The following is a 5,707-nucleotide window of genomic DNA, read 5'->3' as shown; positions in this document are numbered from 1 at the left end:
AGGCAACATGAGGTTATATAAAATCTCCGTTTATTTGTAATCTTTGCTCTTCTTTCCTTTTCAAAGCCATCGTCGAGTATATTTTAAAATGCTTAAAATTCTCCTTTTCTTGCAATCTGGCCATTGTAACTGGCCATTCGGTGCCCTCTCTACGCAGATTATCAGCTAAGTTTTCTCTTAAGTCGTCATATTTGTTGCATTCTATCAGCAAGTGATACGGAGTCTCCTGCATACCGCAATCACACTCCGGCGAATCTGCCAGATACATTTTGTATAACTTATCGTTAAAATCTCCATGCCCTGACAAGACTTGTGTCACATAGAAATTCAGCTCAATCCAATGCATCTGAGTTCTTCTTTCAACCGAGGGGAAGAACTCAAATGTTATACGTCCTTTCCTTGCAGACGACCATTCATCTTGCCATTTTGCGAGAAGGTCCTTCTTCAGTTGTCTTCTTACTATTGACAACTCGATCTTATTGCCTATGTTCGCCGAATATTTTGTGCCATTTATTTCCGCCTCTAATCCCTTTCTAATATAATAGTTCGCACTTCTTCTCTGAACTTCCAGTTTAATGGGGAGTACCCCTGCAATTACTTGCACTGCTTCCACTGATATTGTTCTGTACGCTCTTGTCACTGCAATAAGTGCAAACCTTTGAGCCGATTCCAACCTACTCCAATCCTTCACATTGATTTTGTCTATCCATGTAGACGCTGCGTAAGTTGTTATCGCCAAGAAGAGGCCCTTATATAAGGTTGTCATTGCCTTGAAACCCAGTCCCCATTCTCTTTTAGCAACGTTCTTCAGCGCCGAGAACATCTTTTTGCTCTTCGCACTAACTGATCTTGTATGACTGCCTGCTCTAATCCCTTTAGCTCCAGAATCGTATGTCACACCTAAGTATTTAAATTCTTCGACTATACTAATCTGCTTGCCAGACAGTTTTATACTCGGTGGTCTTCCCACATCAAGTTTCCCTTTCAAGAGCATCATCACCGTTTTTGTTTGTGATAACTTCATTTTATTTCTCTTGCACCATTTTTCTGCTGCTTCCATTGCTTCTGACCCTTTACTTTCTAGCTCCTTTCTCGATTCTCCACTTATGACGATAACAACGTCATCTGCAAATACCACGAGTTTAAAGCCTAATGCCTTCAGCAATTTTACCAACTCGTCAAAGACAATGTTCCACAAGACTGGACCCAACACTGATCCCTGTGGACATCCTTGGTTTACTTCTCTCTCCACTGAGCCGTGCTTTGTTCTGAACACTACTAACCGATTACTTAGGTAATCTTTCATGATGGAGATAAGTTGCTTTGTTGCCCCAATTTCTTTCAGTGCCTCAATTATAGCGGGCCACCACAGAGTGTTAAACGCATTACTGATGTCAAGAAAGATACCCAATACGTATTTGCCTTCCGCTTGTTTCTGAATTGTTAAGAATTCATGCAGAGCATCCTCAGTAGACCGACCTGGTCTAAATCCGTACTGAGATGTATCCAGCGCTCTTTCTGTTAGCGGCAGAAGTTTTTGTAAGATCAAGCTCTCCATAATTTTCCCAGCAACTGGCAACAAGCATACCGGTCTGTAGGACGACGGATCGGACTTAACTTTGTCCTCTCCTTTGATCAACGTGACCACAATTGATCTTTTCCACTCCTTTGGAAAAATGCCAAATCTCCAACATCCGTTATATAGTTCTAATAGAACTTGCTTATTGAGCTCCCACACTCTCTTCAAGACCACAACCTCGACTCTATCCCATCCCGGCGCTTTACCGGCCTTCATTTTATTTATGGCACTGGTAATGTTCTTTTCAGTAAATCCGCTATCTTCTTCGCTTGCTGTTCCCTCTTCTTCCATTCGCTCTCTTGTTACTCGTTGTTCATCGGAGTCTAACTCCGAGTCGTCAAAACAGAAAAGACCATCCAACAGTCTATCCGCCGATTCTCTCCACTCCATAGCGAAGCTGTCGCCCTTCTTAATTGCGTTTATTGCCGATGTTCCCTTGAGCTTGTTACAGCTAAGCTTATATGCATAGCCCCACGGGTCCCTGCTTGCGTTTGTTATGAACGATCTCCAACTCTCTGTTCGAGTCTTGAAAATCAGCTTTTCGTACTCCCTTCTAGACTTATAATAAGACTTTTTTATTTCAGTCAACTCTTCCTCTTTGAGTTTCCGTGCTCTTTGAAATTTTCTTCTTAATTGATGGACTCTCCGCTTGCTATTGGTAAGGTCACTACTCCACCAACGAGCGCAATTCCTCGTTTTCCCTTTTACGGGCATCGACTCCTTGCACGCTTCGATTATTGCACGTCTAACTCCTCTTACTAGAGTTACCACTTCATGTGCACTTTCGCATTTCTTTGTCTCCGGTACTTTACGCCTATATGCCGCATCAAAGACTTCCCATTTCGCCTTTAAAGTTACAAACTTCTCGACTGCCAATCGTTCCACCCCAACTATATGTTGGGGGTTATTTATAACTTCAAACGTTATTGCGTTGTGGTCGCTCGATGTCCAGTCCTCATGGACTGTCCACTTATCTATCGCCCGTACCGCCGACTCTGACACCAAAGTCACGTCAATGTTCGTCTCACCACCAGGTCTAGAATATGTGTATGGGAAATTGGGCTCATTCATCACGTACAAGTTTGCCTCCATTATGAACGCCTCTAATGCTTCTCCCTCAGGCGACAGATCTTTCGAATGCCATGCCGGCGAGTGCGCATTGGCATCGATACATATAATTACATTTTTGCCATGCAGTACACTTGTAATATGCCTCAGTTTTCTAATGAAGGGCTCAATTGGTAAGGAGTACTGAAAATACCCACTTATGAGATATATCACGTTCGCTCCGTTGTCTATCTGTGCACATGTAATATGAGCATCACTTAGGTGTTGGAGATGCATAACTACCAAGTTCGGGTCGAATACTACGATTCCTGCCCATGCTTTATCCCCTTCGTTTCCTCCAGATAAGACTCTCGCATGTGCTCCAAAACTTGCTATTTTCCCCTTTACAGTGTATGGCTCTTGGATGGCTAGAACCTGAATTTTATATTTGTCTACCTTGTAGCGGATTTCCGCTACCGTCTTCATCGTCCTCGCAGCGTTGATTTGCAGGAGTTTAAGGTAGCTATCCTCCGACTCCGTAGTCAGTTCTCGCAATCAACCTTTCCAGCGCTATTTTATACATAGGACATGCTTTGTCGTTGACCGAGTGGTCCGCTTTCTTTTTGACCTTTTTACAAGCCGTACAGGTCGGCGGCACATTCCTCTGTTTCTCCGGACAGTTTGTGTGAATATGCTTTGTTTTTGCACAGTAGGAACAGGTCTGTTCCTCTTCTTTGCAAAACTTCGAGACATGCCCATATAGCTGGCATTTGTAACAACGTGTTACTCCTCTATAGTCCTCGATCTTGCAAGACTGCCACTTTAGGTATAACCTGTTCCTCTCGCTGCTTCTTAGCACATTTCTCAGCCTGGGCGACACCTCTACTACCCAATTTGTACAAGGTCCATCACGTTTCCCAATTCTAAACCTCGGAATAAAATTTCTCCTAAAGGACTCAACATCTATTCCGCTTAGCAGCTCTTCGTTTTGCCTTAGAACGTCTTCTGTTAAGACCTCTGGTTCCAATTCCCTAGGAACATCATAAATGATGACCTTTGGGTTCATCGCTCCGGATCTAGTTGCCACAAAACCTCCAGATCTAAGCCTCTCGTGCCCAACAACCTTTTGCAGATCCTCTTCAGACGCCGTTTCCACGACAATCTTTCCATCCGTTCTCTTCCTCACTCCCTTTATCTTGATCTTTTCTTTTCCTGGATCCACCAGCTCCATTATCTCCTTTTTTACCTCATCGATATCTTTTTTATAGTTCTCGGGGGGCGCGATCACTGCCACATGGGCCATCGTAGTAATCCTCTTATTAATTCCACTTATCGGTGGTACTTTAGAGAGATTACCTCCTTTGCTCACCGCTGCCGAATACGAACCGACTATATCGGTTTCCTTGCTTATCTTACTATTCAGCATAGATATCTGCGCCTCCTTACTATCGATAACGCCCAAGAGATATGCGTTGCGTGTTAGTAGTTCCAACGTCATCTTGGTCAGATCCGAGACATGGCCCATTATCTCAGTTGTGAGGACTTTAGAGACCCTTTTCGAGGGGTCGTTCTCACAACATTTCCTAATAGCTTCTTCCACATATTGGATATCTCCAATAGTGCAGTCGCTCTTAGCAATCGAGTCCAACTCCTCGTCCGTAGACGAATCCATCTCATCGCATGTCCTTTTCGCTATTTTATTTCTATTCCTCCTTCTTCCATCGCCATCACTAGTAAGGGTTGCTCTTGAACCCATATTGTTTGACCCTAGGTGGTCTTCTCCCATCGGCACGTCTGTTTGATTTTTATTATTATCTGCCATTTTCATATTTTATTTTATTTATTTTGTCCACTTGAATGTTTCAGAGTTTTGCCTTTCAAAACTAAATCTCCTCCTTCAATTATTATTATCTCCTTCCTAAGATTACGTAGTACGGGTTCTCCATTTCGTGGCCTCGAAGGATCCCCCTGTTACGGCTCAGCAGCTCCTAGAAGTGTTCCACCTTAACACCACCGCCGCAGCCGCCAGGATTTTCGCCGCATGGTCAGGCAGCCAGGTAGGTGTGGTGAATTACCTACCCGGGCCTGTATACTGTACGGCAGCCGGGCGTGCCTCCCGTTTCTCACAAGGTACCCTCTACTCTTTCGTACCCGAACCACAGCTTTCGGAATTTGACCCCAGCATAATTGATAATGTTTGTTTGGCTCTACTCCTACTTCCATGTAGAGGTCAACTATACTCGCTTACCACCAAAAGAATTTTTACAGCCCCAGTATACCACACTCCATCCAAATTTCAGCTTTTCTGATAGGGACATTCTTCCGTTTTTGTTAAAAATAAAAAGGTGCCACCAGTGCACCTTTGCTATCCACCATCACTCCGTGCGCATTGCTTTCAAAAAGTTTTGATAAAAAAGGCACGTCAAAGCGTGCCTTTAGTTCTTCATTCCGTGCGCATTGCTTCCAACAAATTTTTGATAAAAAAGGCACGTCGAAGCGTGCCTTTAGTACTCCATTCCGTGCGCATTGCTTTCCGAAAATACTTTAATGAAAAAGGCACGCCGAAGCGTGCCTTTAGTACTCCATTCCGTGCGCATTGCTTTCCGAAAATCCTTTAATGAAAAAGGCACGCCGAAGCGTGCCTTTAATAGAGTGCCGACTTATCGGCTATTCGTGTTCTCGCCTGTTAGTGCTCTTCATACCTCTACGTAAAACTTCATGATCACCAGGGCATCTGCGATCAGAAGGCCGCGCTTGAATCTTCAGCCATACTGCTCCTGTCCTACACTTAGATCAGACAGGAAACAATATGTTACCAGTGGTCGCCACGGGGAGGCAATATCAAGCACTTGAACAAGAGAGGCTAAGTGCCAAGGACCGTCAAGCCCAGCATGTGTTAAACGCATCATTGTTCCTAGGACCACCAGTAGATAGGGACAGCGGGAATCTCGTTAATCCATTCATGCGCGTCACTAATTAGATGACGAGGCATTTGGCTACCTTAAGAGAGTCATAGTTACTCCCGCCGTTTACCCGCGCTTGCTTGAATTTCTTCACGTTGACATTCAGAGCACTGGGCAG

This window comes from Leptopilina heterotoma, unplaced genomic scaffold (genome assembly GCF_015476425.1).
Source record: "Leptopilina heterotoma isolate Lh14 unplaced genomic scaffold, ASM1547642v1 Lhet_6114, whole genome shotgun sequence".
In the NCBI taxonomy this organism is placed as follows: Eukaryota; Metazoa; Arthropoda; class Insecta; order Hymenoptera; family Figitidae; genus Leptopilina; species Leptopilina heterotoma.
Note: the sequence above shows the minus strand (reverse complement) of the source record.